Source organism: Heterodontus francisci, chromosome 17, assembly GCF_036365525.1.
Source record: "Heterodontus francisci isolate sHetFra1 chromosome 17, sHetFra1.hap1, whole genome shotgun sequence".
Classification (NCBI taxonomy): Eukaryota; Metazoa; Chordata; class Chondrichthyes; order Heterodontiformes; family Heterodontidae; genus Heterodontus; species Heterodontus francisci.
The window spans coordinates 69,133,797-69,146,313 of record NC_090387.1 but is presented as its reverse complement, the minus strand read 5'-3'; the positions used below and the strand labels follow the sequence as shown (position 1 = coordinate 69,146,313).

Below are 12,517 nucleotides of genomic sequence, written 5' to 3'. Positions count from 1 at the left end.
CTGTCTGCACTTCTTCCAATAGTTCCAAGGAATATTTTAATATTGACCTGAGGATGTGCAATAGACAGACAGATCAGACAGGCTGTGTAAGGGTGAGGGCTTCCTCCCGTACCCAAAATGCCTCAAGGGTCAGAAGTCTTCGACAAACAAGCGATCTTTATTCCAAGCATGCAAGGAGAAGTCCTACTTTCAGGAATGATTGTAGGGATTCTGCTGGAACAATGTTTGAACAGTCATTTTTTACAACTTACAGGAGGTTTACTTGAAAAGCAGTTTCTTTAATTACATCATCTCCCATCTACTGTCTTCCCCAATCTCATCCTGCCTTGATTATATTATTCACCTCGTCAACCTCTTGATTAGGTTTTTCATGTGATTCGGTGTCTCTCTTCTGATCTTGTTTACCTTTTGATTAGGTTTATCATGTGATTTCCTGTGTCTAACAGGCAAGCTTTTCTCAAGTTTCAGGGACCCAAGTAACACCAAGAATCCCATGATTCACTGAACACGTCTCCCCTTACAGACTGTCATCTAATTTATCTTACATCTGACAGTAGGACACTGCCTCACTGGTGCATGGGAGTGACATTGAATCATTTACTCCACCATTCCCTACACTGGTCCATCATCAAATGGTTTATCCTCATCCAGCACACTGAATCATGTGGCAGTGTGGCTTTAGTGCATTATTTTATACAATATGGCTTGATGATCGATAAGGCTCCAAACGATTCTGTACATGTTGTGCTGTTGTTAGTAATACCATTTATTTAAGGAAGAGAATGGCACTTATCACAGCATCTGCAATAGTGACATTTTATTTCATATGAAAAATTATATTTTCAAAAATAATTCATACAATATCCATTAGTTTATATAAACACACAACTCATCAGTACATAGACACGGAGGACATGCAGCTTGTGTAATACAGTACATATGGACAATATTTCATATATTGTGCCTGAAGGGCCTGTTGTTCAGGAGCAGCAGTTACATTTGTCGGAGGTTTTCCCTTTACACACACAGCCATTGGCGCAGTTCGTGCATCCTGCAGGACAGCAAGAGCAGCAACCTGAGAGGAGAGGGCAAAGGCAGAAATTACTTACAATGAATTAGTTCACTCAAACACCCCCAGACCCTCCCATTACAGCACTCAGCCCCTCCCTCATAAACTAATCTGTGACATATCTCCAAATGACCCAACTGAACAGGCTCAACATCAGAACACAGTGTGAGAGAGTTTTGGTGAATATGTTGGTGTCAGTATCTCTCCAACACTATCTCTAGTGATAAATCTATAATATCAACGCTTTCCGATGTAAAACTCAGACACTTCTTTAACCAACAGGATTCTCTCCTCGAGTTCTTTAGAATTGACTTTGCATAAATTTGATGGGAATTAAATCAGGTGAAATCATGGGCCTTGTCCTTTTCTATCGTGTTCCTCTCTGAGTTCTGCCCAGAACTATCAGTCACATAAATACAATGTGAGGAGCTTTAAACACTCCCACAGTTACTCACTTTTCCGGCAATGTCCAGCTTTGCTGGTGGGACATCGGCAGTCGGAGCACCTGCAGGTGTTTTCACAGGAGCAGGATCCTGAAAAGAGGAAAAGCACAGATATTGAGTTGTGCTTAAAACCCTGGGAAATGCCCCCCGTGTGGAGGAGCCCCGGCTCTTTGACACATTCTGTTCTGCAGTTCCTTTAATAAACAGCCTCCCCTCCAATGCTGCTGCCCCTCAGTGAGACTGAGCCGGGACACTGTGCTGAAAGGACTGCACCAGACACCACTCACCATCCAGGCACACACAGGACTTCGAGTCAGACATTTCACTAACTTCTTCACCAGCTTCCAGCCCTCACCCAATCAGCACTTCTCGATCTTGTGCCTTTTGCGGAATCGGAGCCGAGTTTTATGGGCTTGTGATCGGTGGAGAACCGGCTGCAAAACCAGGGAAGGATTTCTCAATTGCAGCAATTTAGTTCGATGTCCTTTCTGATTCTAAATATTTACAGAGTTACTGAAGATAAATCCAGTGTACAAGGTGAACATCGTGTGCACTCCGTCCCCCCGGTATGATTCTCATCTCCGCAACCGGTCTGGCAGACAACTGGTTTAACATCGAGACATAGAAAGCAGGAAAGGAGTCGGCCATTAGGCCCTTCCAGCCTGCTCCGCCATTCGAAAAAGATCATGGCTGATCGTCTAATTCAATACCCTGTTCCCACTTTTTTCCCCATATTCCTTTGGCTTAAGAAATATATCTATCACCTTCTTGAATAAATTTAATGATTTGGCCTCCACTGCCTTCTGCGGTAAAGAATTCCACAAGTTCACCATCCTCTGAGTGAAGAAATTTCTCCTCATCTCGATTCTAAATGGCATACCCAGTATCCTGAGAATGTGACCCTGGGTTCTGGACACCCCAGCCATCGGGAACAAAATCCCTGCATCTAGCCTGTCTAATCCTGTTAGAATTTTATAGGTTTCTATGAGATTCCCTCACATTCTTCTAAACTCTAGTGAATATTGGCCTAGTCAAACCAATCTCTCCTCATACGTCAATCCTGCCATCCCAGGAATCAGTCTAGTAAATCTTCTTTGCACTCCCTCCATGGCAAGAACATCCTTCCTCAGATAAGGAGACCAAAACTGCACATGGTACTCCAGATGTGGTCTCACTAAGGCCCTGTATAACTGCAGTAAGACATCCTTGCTCCTGTACACAAATCCTCTTGCAATGAAAGCCAAAATACTATTCACCTTCCTAACTTCTTGCTACACCTGAATGGTTGCTTTCAGCAACTGGTGTACAAGGACACCCAGGTCTCATTGCACCTCCCCCTTTCCCAAACTATCACCATTCAGATAATAATCTGCCTTTCTCTTTTTACAAGTGGATAACTTCACATTTATCCACATTCTACTGCATCTGCCATGCATTTGCCCACTCACTCAACTTGTCCAAATCACATTGGTGCCTCTCTGCATCCTCCTCATAGCTCACATTCCCCTCCCCGTACCCCGCCCCCCGCCCACCCCTCCCCCAGCTTTGTGTCATCTGCAAACTTGGAAATGTTAGATTTAGTTCACTCACCCAAGTCATTAATATATATTGTGAATAGCTGGGGCCCAAGCACTGATCTCTGCAGTACCCTACTTGTCACTGTCTGCCACCCAGAAAAAGACCCGTTTATTCCTACTCTCTGTTTCCTGTGTCAACCATTCTCAATCCGTGCCAATATTTCACCCCCAAGCCCATGTGCTTTAATTTTGCACACCAACCTTTTATGTGGGACCTGATCAAAAGCCTTCTGAAAATCCAAATACACCACATCCACTTGTTCTCCCTTATCTATTCTACTAGTAAGACTGAGGAGCACATGGACTTCTTTGTCACTAAGATTGAGATGGGTCGAATGGCCTCCTCCTGTTCTGTCAGGACTTTATGACACTGACATTTGATCAGCTGCCTCAGCCACTACCCTCCCTTCCACTAGCCCAGCAGGCCAAACTCCCTCTCAGCCCCCACCCCCCTCCCCCACCCACCCCAGCCCTAGTCCAGAAACGAGCAAATATCCAGAATGAAAACGGTGAATCAAATTTCAAACAGAAAGTGCAGTCCTGGACTCCCCCAGTCGGTGGGGGTGAAACGTGTTGCAGACGCTCAGACACACGGCAATTGCACAGAAAATGTTGGGAAATTGCTGGAATTGAGAAATCTTTTTGGGACGTGTTGTGAGTGAAGGAGACGGGTGCAATTCAAACCTTCAGCCGCTGACTCACTTCGGTGCCCCGTGTGCATTCAGTCGGGACCGAGCCGCCCCTTCTCTGGTTTTGCAGCCGGTTCTCCACCGATCACAAGCCCATAAAACTCGGCTCCGATTCCACAAACGGCACAAGATCGAGAAGTGCTGATTGGGTGAGGGCTGGAAGCTGGTGAAGAAGTTAGTGAAATGTCTGACTCGAAGTCCTGTGTGTGCCTGGATGGTGAGTGGTGTCTGGTGCAGTCCTTTCAGCACAGTGTCCCGGCTCAGTCTCACTGAGGGGCAGCAGCATTGGAGGGGAGGCTGTTTATTAAAGGAACTGCAGAACAGAATGTGTCAAAGAGTCGGGGCTCCTCCACACGGTGGGCATTTCCCAGGGTTTTAAGCACAACTCAATGTCTGTGTTTTTCCTCTTTTCAGGATCCTGCTCCTGTGAAAACACCTGCAGGTGCTCCGACTGCCGATGTCCCACCAGCAAAGCTGGACACTGCCGGAAAAGTGAGTAACTGTGGGAGTGTTTAAAGCTCCTCACATTGTATTTATGTGACTGATAGTTCTGGGCAGAACTCAGAGAGGAACACGATAGAAAAGGACAAGGTCCATGGTTTCACCTGATTTAATTCCCATCAAATTTATGCAAAGTCAATTCTGAAGAACTCGAGGAGAGAATCCTGTTGGTTAAAGAAGTGTCTGAGTTTTACATCGGAAAGCGTTGATATTATAGATTTATCACTAGAGATAGTGTTGGAGAGATACTGACACCAACATATTCACCAAAACTCTCTCACACTGTGTTCTGATGTTGAGCCTGTTCAGTTGGGTCATTTGGAGATATGACACAGATTAGTTTATGAGAGAGGGGCTGAGTGCTGTCATGGGAGGAACTGGGTGTGTTTGAGTGAACGAATTGATTGTAAGTAATTTCTGCCTTTGCCCTCTCCTCTCAGGTTGCTGCTCTTGCTGTCCTGCAGGATGCACGAACTGCGCCAATGGCTGTGTGTGTAAAGGGAAAACCTCTGACAAATGTAACTGCTGCTCCTGAACAACAGGCCCTTCAGACACAATATATGAAATATTGTCCATATGTACTGTATTACACAAGCTGCATGTCCTCCGTGTCTATGTACTGATGAGTTGTGTCTTTATATAAACTAATGGAAATTGTATGAATTATTTTTGAAAATGTCATTTTTCATATCATTGAATAAAATTTCACTAATGCAGATGCTGTGATAAGTGCCATTCTCTTCCTTAAATAATTGATATTCCCAATGTGTCAGGAATATGTTTGAGCCTTAGCTGTATCATCAAGCCATATTGTATAAAAATAATGCATTCGGGCGGCACAGTGGCGCAGTGGTTAGCGCCGCAGCCTCACAACTCCAGCGACCCGGGTTCGATTCTGGGTACTGCCTGTGCAGAGTTTGCAAGTTCTCCCTGTGTCTGCGTGGGTTTCCTCTGTGTGCTCCGGTTTCCTCCCACCTCCAAAAGACTTGCAGGTTGATAGGTAAATTGGCCATTGTAAATTGCCCCTAGTGTGGGTAGGTGGTCGGAGAATGGTGGGGATGTGGTAGAGAATATGGGGTTAGTGTAGGGTTAGTATAAATGGGTGGTTGTTGGTCAGCACAGACTCGGTGGGCCGAAGGGCCTGTTTCAGTGCTGTATCTCTAAAAAAAAAAAGCCACATTGCCACCTGGTACAGTCTGGTGGATGAGGTTGAAGCATTTGATGATGGGAATGGTGGAGTAAATGATTCAATGGTGTTTCTGCTGTGCACCAGTGAGGCAGCATCCTATTATCAAATCTACCATAAATTAGATGACAGCCTGTCTGATCTGTCTGCCTATTTCACATCCTCAGGTCAATATTAAAATATTCTTTGGAACTACTGAAAGAAGAGCAAGCAGCTGTTTTGATGTCCCAGCCAATGTTCCACAACAAACCAAAATAGATTAATTGGTCAATTCTAGGTCTCGCTGTCTGTAACATGGATCCTGCTTTTGCCCAGCTAATAACATAGATACATAGAATGATGCAGCACAGAAAGAGGCCACTTTGGTCGTGCTATCCAGTTGTTCCCACTCCCCTCCTCTTTTACCATAGTCCTGTAAATGTTTCCCTTCAAGTATTTATCCAATCGTTTTTGAATGTTATTGTTGAATTTGCTTCCACTATCCTTTCAGGTATTCCAGATCACGAAAACTGGCTGTATATAAAAACCTTGCCTCTTTTTTTTTTCTAATCACCTTAAATCAGTGTCATCTGGTTATCAACACTTTTGTATCATTGTGTACTGTGTACAGTTCTGGTCACCACACTATAGGAAGGATGTGATTGCACTGGAGAGGGTGCAGAGGAGATTCACCAGAATGTTGCCTGGACTGGAGCATTTCAGCTATGAAGAGAGATTGGATAGGCTGAGGTTGTGTTCCTTGGAGCAGAGAAGGCTGAGGGGGCACCTGATTTAGGTATACAATATTATGAGGGGTATTGATAGGATTGATGGGAAGAAACGTTTTCCCTTAGCGGAGGGGTCAATAACCAGGGGGCATAGATTTAAGGTAAGGAGCAGGAGGCTTCGAGGGAAGTTGAGGAAAAAATTTTTTACCCAGTGGGTGGTTGGAATCTGGAACACACTGCCTGAAGGGGTGGTAGAGGCAGGAACCCTCACAACATTTAAGAAGTATTTAGACGAAATGCCATAGTATACAAGGCTACGGGCCAAGTGCGGGAAAATGGGATTAGATTGGCTAGGTGCTTGATGGTCGGCGCAGTTGCTTTGGGCCGAAGGGCCTGCTTCTGTGCTGTATAACTCTATGACTTCTGCCATAGGAACAATTTTGGTTTTGTACAACTCTTTCAAATCTCTCCTTAACATTCTCTGCAGTAAGGAGAACAACTCTAACTTCTCTATTCTCTTCAGCTAACTGAAATCCTCATTCCTTGTAGAAATCTAGTAAATCTCTTCTGCAGACCCTGCAGGTCTTTGATGTCCTTCCTCAAAATTCGTGCCCAGTATTGAGCACAATAGGCCAGCATATGCCTAATGAGTGTTTTACAAAGGTTTACCATAGGTTTCTTGTTTTTTACTCAGTTTTTCTATTCCTAAAGTCAAGCATCGCATATGCTTTTTTAACAGCCTTGTCAACTTGTCCTACACCTTTCAGCACCATTTCACCATGCCTCAGGCAGCATTTTGTCATTGGAGACTCTCAAAATATCCCTGGAAAGGGGCCACATGCAGGAGGCATCTGTGTGCCCTCATCATTATCCACTCGACTACAACCAGCATATGTCTTGGGCTTGTCCCGCTGGGAGAAAAAAAACATTCATCTTTGTGTCTGCATTAGAAGATAGCACACAATCGCAGAAAGGGTGCCAAGACTGGCGGTTGTCTGCCAAAGATTGATGCCTTGAGCCCAATGGTGGAGGAGATCATGGAGCTGGCATGGCCACAGGATGGATGCAGCCTTGCAGAAGGAGAGACAGGGCACCTTCCCAAGACAGTGAATAATGTTGCCATGGGGCAGAAGGGTGCATCTGCAGCAATGGAGCCCTGCGGCTGATCAGGCATTCAGTGCCTACAGCGATCTCCAATGTAGGGGTGTGTGCTATGTCGGGAGGGGAGACCCTTGACCCTTAAATGTCTCTGTTCTCTCACACAAGTCCCATAGAACATCCACAAAGAGCCTCTGAGACTGTAGTAGAGACTGTCATCTCTGAGGGGGAGAATGGAGCTTCAGAGGAACATCGTCTGCTTAGATCCCCGCACTCTCCATCAGCACAGCTTCTGTCAAGGAGGTGGGTATGTGCTCGCGGTTAGATATGGCACACAAACTGGTGGACTCAGCACGGATGCGCCTGAGCAGCAGATAGAGGTTGTGACTGCCCAGGCCTTTGACAGTCGGAGGACTGTGGGAGGCCAGGCCCATGCTGAGCCACAGGCTCATGATGTGCCTCTTGTGTCGCCAGTATCACAGGAAATGCTGCAGCTGCAGCGAGAGGTCAGGCAACATCTGGCAGAGATGCCAGATGCTCTGCGTGCCCGAGAGCTGGTGGTAATATAGAGCACCCAGGCCTTGAGTTCCACACTGTCTCTGACACAAGCTGTATCCTACATTGAGTGATTGGCTGCATTAGGGCCTTGTCCTGATCAACAGTGCAAGGCAGCAGTGGGATGGAGAGAGGGGACAGGGGACCTGGAGTCACAACCAGATCCTCTACACTCTCAGGTCAGCAGCGAGGCACAAGTGTGCCTTGCAAGGGAGGAGGAATTGCTGCTTATCACTGCTGGGACTCCTCTCAGGGTGCTCCTGGTGTGGGCAGCAATTCCTCTGCCCCTCTGCCAGTGTTGCCAGATCCTCCTTCATCCCTGATGACAGAGGATGGTACTGCTTCTGTGCAGGATACCCTCAACATGCTGGGGCCCTCCAGGCCTAAGGCATCCAGAGGACGACTGCTAAGGTCATCCCAAGCCAAGGGCAGCAAGGTCAGCAGCCTGCCTCCACTTCAGGTGACAGTGCAGGGGGACACTGCATAGGAGTGCACACAAAAGAATAACAAAGAGCACCCAGAAGCACGAGAGATTAACAGGTGAATATGTAATGTAGGAGAAACTCTAGCATTAGTTGACAGGGATAATAAAGATAATTTTCTACCACACAAAATATTCTTCCTCTTTTTTATGGTCTTTGGTACTTCATTTCAACCCAGCCTCTGTCAAGTGTCTCGATGCAAGGGACCTTGCAGTGAGGGGTAAAGTCTGGAGCCTTGCCAGTTATGTCCATTGGGAAGGACGCAGGCATAAGAGGGGTGACAATCCCAGACAGCGAAAAGGCACTTAGGTTAAAGCCTTCCTGTACATGGATGTCGCTCGGATCCACTGTCAGTTTGCAGACTGATCAGCATCTGTGAACAGTTCGAACTGGCCTCGGGAGCCAAAGTAAATCAGGGCAAGACCGAGGCCATGTTCTTGAGGAACTGGGCTGACTGTTCCTTTGTCCCCTTCACTGTCAGGTCAGACTATCTGAAGGTGCTGGAGATATGGTTCAGAGGGGCTGGGGAATATGCAAAAAACTGGAAGGAGCATGTAGACATGGTGAAACAGAAACTGGGCATGTGGGAGCAGCATTCTCTCCTCATTGTGGGTAAGAACTTGGTCATTAGGTGCGATGTGCTCACATTGTTACTGTACATGGCGTAGGTGCGGCCCACAACCCTCTCCTGCTCATGGCGGTCACCCGAGCCATCTTTTGCTTTATCTGGAGATCGAAATGGACTGTGTCCACAGGGACACGATATTCAAAGCTCTGGATATAGGGGGAAAAAACATACCAAATGTCACCCTCATCCTGGTGGCCACTTTTGTGTGCAGCTGCATCAAGCTGTGCGTAGACTCCCAGTATGCAAACACCAGGTGTCACTACGTGCTGAGGTTCTATCTGTCCCCAGTATTGCGAAGGATGGGTCTGGTCACATTGCTGCAGAACGCTCAATTCAGTTGGACCGTGCCGTACCACCTTTCCTTCGTGGAAAAGTTTGTGCAGAAAAACACCTTTGACCACAAATCCATCAGGCTGTGGTCTGTGCGTAATGTTCTCAAGGCCCTACGGGGAAAGGAGAAGGTGGGTGCTGTCGGATGTTTCCCCGAGCAGACTGTCAAAGTCATTTGGTAGAATGCCTCATCACCAGAACTTTCAAACAAGCACCAAGACAAAGCATAGCTGTTGGTGAGAAGGGCCCTCCCCGTCAGATCCTTCCTGCACGCCTGGAATCTCACCTGCCCTCGAGGTGGTTGTGGTGGGGAAGAGACCATCATACACCTCATTCTGGAATATGCCTTTGCAAAGCAGGTGTGGAAAGAGATGCAGTGGTTTTTTGTCGCGATTCATCCTGAGGGGCTCTGTAATACATGACTCTGTGCTCTATGGGCTGTTCCCAGGGATGCACACCGAAATTAACATCAACTGCTACTGGAGGACCATCAACTTGGTTAAGGATGCTCTTTGGTCTGCATGAAACTTGCTGGTCTTCCAGAGCAAAGAGTTGTCCACGACTGAGTGTTGCAGACTGGCACATTCCGAGGTCCAGGACTACATGCTGAGGGACGGACTAAAGCTTGGGGCAGCCGCCGCAAAAGCTCAATGAGGGAAGACCACAGTGTAAGGTCCTCCCGCCATAGTGAACTGAGGGGCTGGAACCTGTGTAAAAGCCCTCGGGCTGTATACACCAACCATATTTTTACTGCGTAATACAAATGTACATTGTATATAAAATGGAATGGAAAGAGTTGTGAAGAAACTCTTGTTCTGTATCGAAGGAATCAGATCGCTTTTGCACTTTCCGAAATGTCAAATTTGAACTGCTTTGAACTGTTTTGTAATGTATTTTTTTCAAGTTTTTCTGAAAAAAGTATATCTTTGGAAAAAAAATTGACTGAGATACTTAGCTGGCGTGATAGCGACCATGGGCTTTGATTCTGCAGGTGGTGTTTTTTTTTCCGGATTTGTCAGGGGGTTTCAGTGCTGGTTTCACGGCTTTCACCCTTGGGATTGGAGATCTACCAGGTTTGTTGTTTTCCTGTTGGTTGGGGTCTTAGTGCCTGTCCTGGGAGAGCTTCAAGCAAAAAATGGCTGCAAAAAACACAAGAGCTCCAGGCCAGGGGTGAGAAACACCATGAGGGTGGCAGTGAAAGATCGTAAAGGAGGTGCACTCATCAACTGCACCTTCTTCTTTAAGAAAGTCCTGATTGAATGCTGTGGATGCCAATCTGCAGATATCTTCGGCCTGCAGGAATTCCCTAGCAGTGGCTATTTTGATGTGACATTCAAGAACGTGGTGGTGTGCATCAAGTTCCCGAAAGTGTTCAAGGAGAGGAAACCAGGCGTCGATGTTGATCCTCATGGCGGAGCCGATCTTTACGCTGCTGTTGCAATGGAACCAGGTGGTGACAATCCACCTCTACAACCTCTATGTTCCCCTCATGGATGTGTTCACTTTCCTCGCCAGGTACATCGAGGTGGCCGGGAGCAGCACCGAGGTCAAGGACCCGTTTGGGATTTGGACCAGCAAATGGCAGGTCATGGTGACCTTGAAGGTGGATGCCAATGGAGCCATCATCCATCCTCCCTCTGGCTTTGCTCTTGGGGTGTAAGGGGTGAGGGCTTGCCCTGGTACCCAAAAACACCTTGAGAGTTGGATGTCTTGTTCAAACAAGCGATCTTTGTTACCAGCATGCAAGGAGAAGTCCTACTGTCACGAATGATCGTAGGGGTTCTACTGGTACAATGTTTGAGCAGTTAATTTTTACAGTTACAAGAGGTTTACTTGATGAGCTGTTTTTTTAATTACATCATCTTTCCACCTTACTCTCTTCCCTGATCTCATCTACCTGTTGATTCGATTATTCATGTGATTCTGTTTGTCTTCCCCATGACCTCGTCTACCTCTTGATAAGATACTTCATGTGATTTTCTGTGTCTCACAGACAAGCTCTTCTCAAGTTTTCGGGGCCTGAGTTTTACGCCAAGTATCCCATGATGCCCATACGCCAGTCTCCCCTTACGGGGGGAAGTCAAGGCTCCTTGGTCTACGTGGGGCAGCGCAGAGTTTGTTGTGCCTATCAGATGCACGAACTGTGCCCGCTGCATCCCCAAAGACAAAGCCATTAAGAAGTTTGTCATCTGTAACATTGTGGAGGCTGCTGCAGTCTGCAATATTTCAGAGGCCAGCTTCTTTGATGCATAGATGCTGCCCAAGCTGTATGTGAAATTGCATTACTGTGTCAGCTGTGCCATCCACTGTAATGTGGGAAGAAATCATTCACGAGAAGCCAGGAAGGACTGAACATCGCCTCCATATTTCAGGCCAGGTGCCAACATCCCACATGGACCTCATCCCAAGCCCCTGTAAACATTAGCGGATCATATAAGTTGATTTGAAATAATAAAAATGTTGGACCACTGAAAAGTCAAAAAAAAAAAGTCATCTGCAAGAACTGCAGACAGGAAGGCCGCCAGACAAAGGACTGTAAGCAGAGTAAGTGCTGCAACCTGAGTGGTGGAGCAGGCCACCTCTTCAAGACCAGCCCAAAATGCTGCCTCAGTTATGCACAGGCAGCAAGGACCAAGGAAAGACTGGAGGAAGGAACAGTGAACGTGCCTGGTGCTGCGAAGGAGACCAGCAACCCTCCGTCCAGAGTGGAAAATCGGTCTAAAAAGGAGAAGGGGAGGGAGCTGCAGCAAGCTACCCAACACCAACCCTGTGCCTGGAACCTCCTACTCAACAGACAGAATCAATGGAGGAGGAGCCAGCAGAGGGACAACTGGGTGAGTGGCAAGTGTCAAAAAAACCCCACAAAGAAGAAGACTGTCGGCCAGGGGCTGCAAGAAATACAGAATCAGTTACAAACTGCTGGATTGTTTGTGACCTGTAGTAACCTGGAGCTCAGACACTGACCTGTGCTGGTAAAAACCAGTTTGAACTAATTAATTTATGTGACAAGACAAAGGAGCGATCACAGGAAAAGAGCCTTATTTGGAGACAGTGTGATACTGGAGTCTTTGGGCCTGGGCCAATTAGGAGAAGATACGAACGAGGTGAGCAGGCTTAAACCAACCGGAAAGAGACAGCTCAGTTTTGGAGAGATAAGAAGGAGAATAAGAATAGAGCTATTTGGGCATAGAGCCAGCGATAAACTCTGGAGAACAACCATCGTGGAAGTGGAAGACCCTGCGTGAGCAACGC

General features: G+C 46.8%; 2 long non-coding RNA genes across 2 annotated transcripts; one reads left to right on the top strand and one right to left on the bottom strand.

The window, feature by feature from the left end:
* Positions 1 to 854: 854 nt before the first annotated feature.
* Positions 855 to 1,930, bottom strand: LOC137379218 (uncharacterized). The gene is made up of 3 exons (XR_010976768.1): positions 1,800 to 1,930; positions 1,525 to 1,602; positions 855 to 1,075 (listed from the first exon to the last, which is right to left on the bottom strand). It is a non-coding gene; the product is annotated as an uncharacterized lncRNA (long non-coding RNA).
* A 1,126-nt stretch (positions 1,931 to 3,056) lies between these two features.
* Positions 3,057 to 4,995, top strand: LOC137379217 (uncharacterized). The gene is made up of 3 exons (XR_010976767.1): positions 3,057 to 3,995; positions 4,193 to 4,270; positions 4,720 to 4,995. It is a non-coding gene; the product is annotated as an uncharacterized lncRNA (long non-coding RNA).
* The last annotated feature ends 7,522 nt before the right edge of the window (positions 4,996 to 12,517 follow it).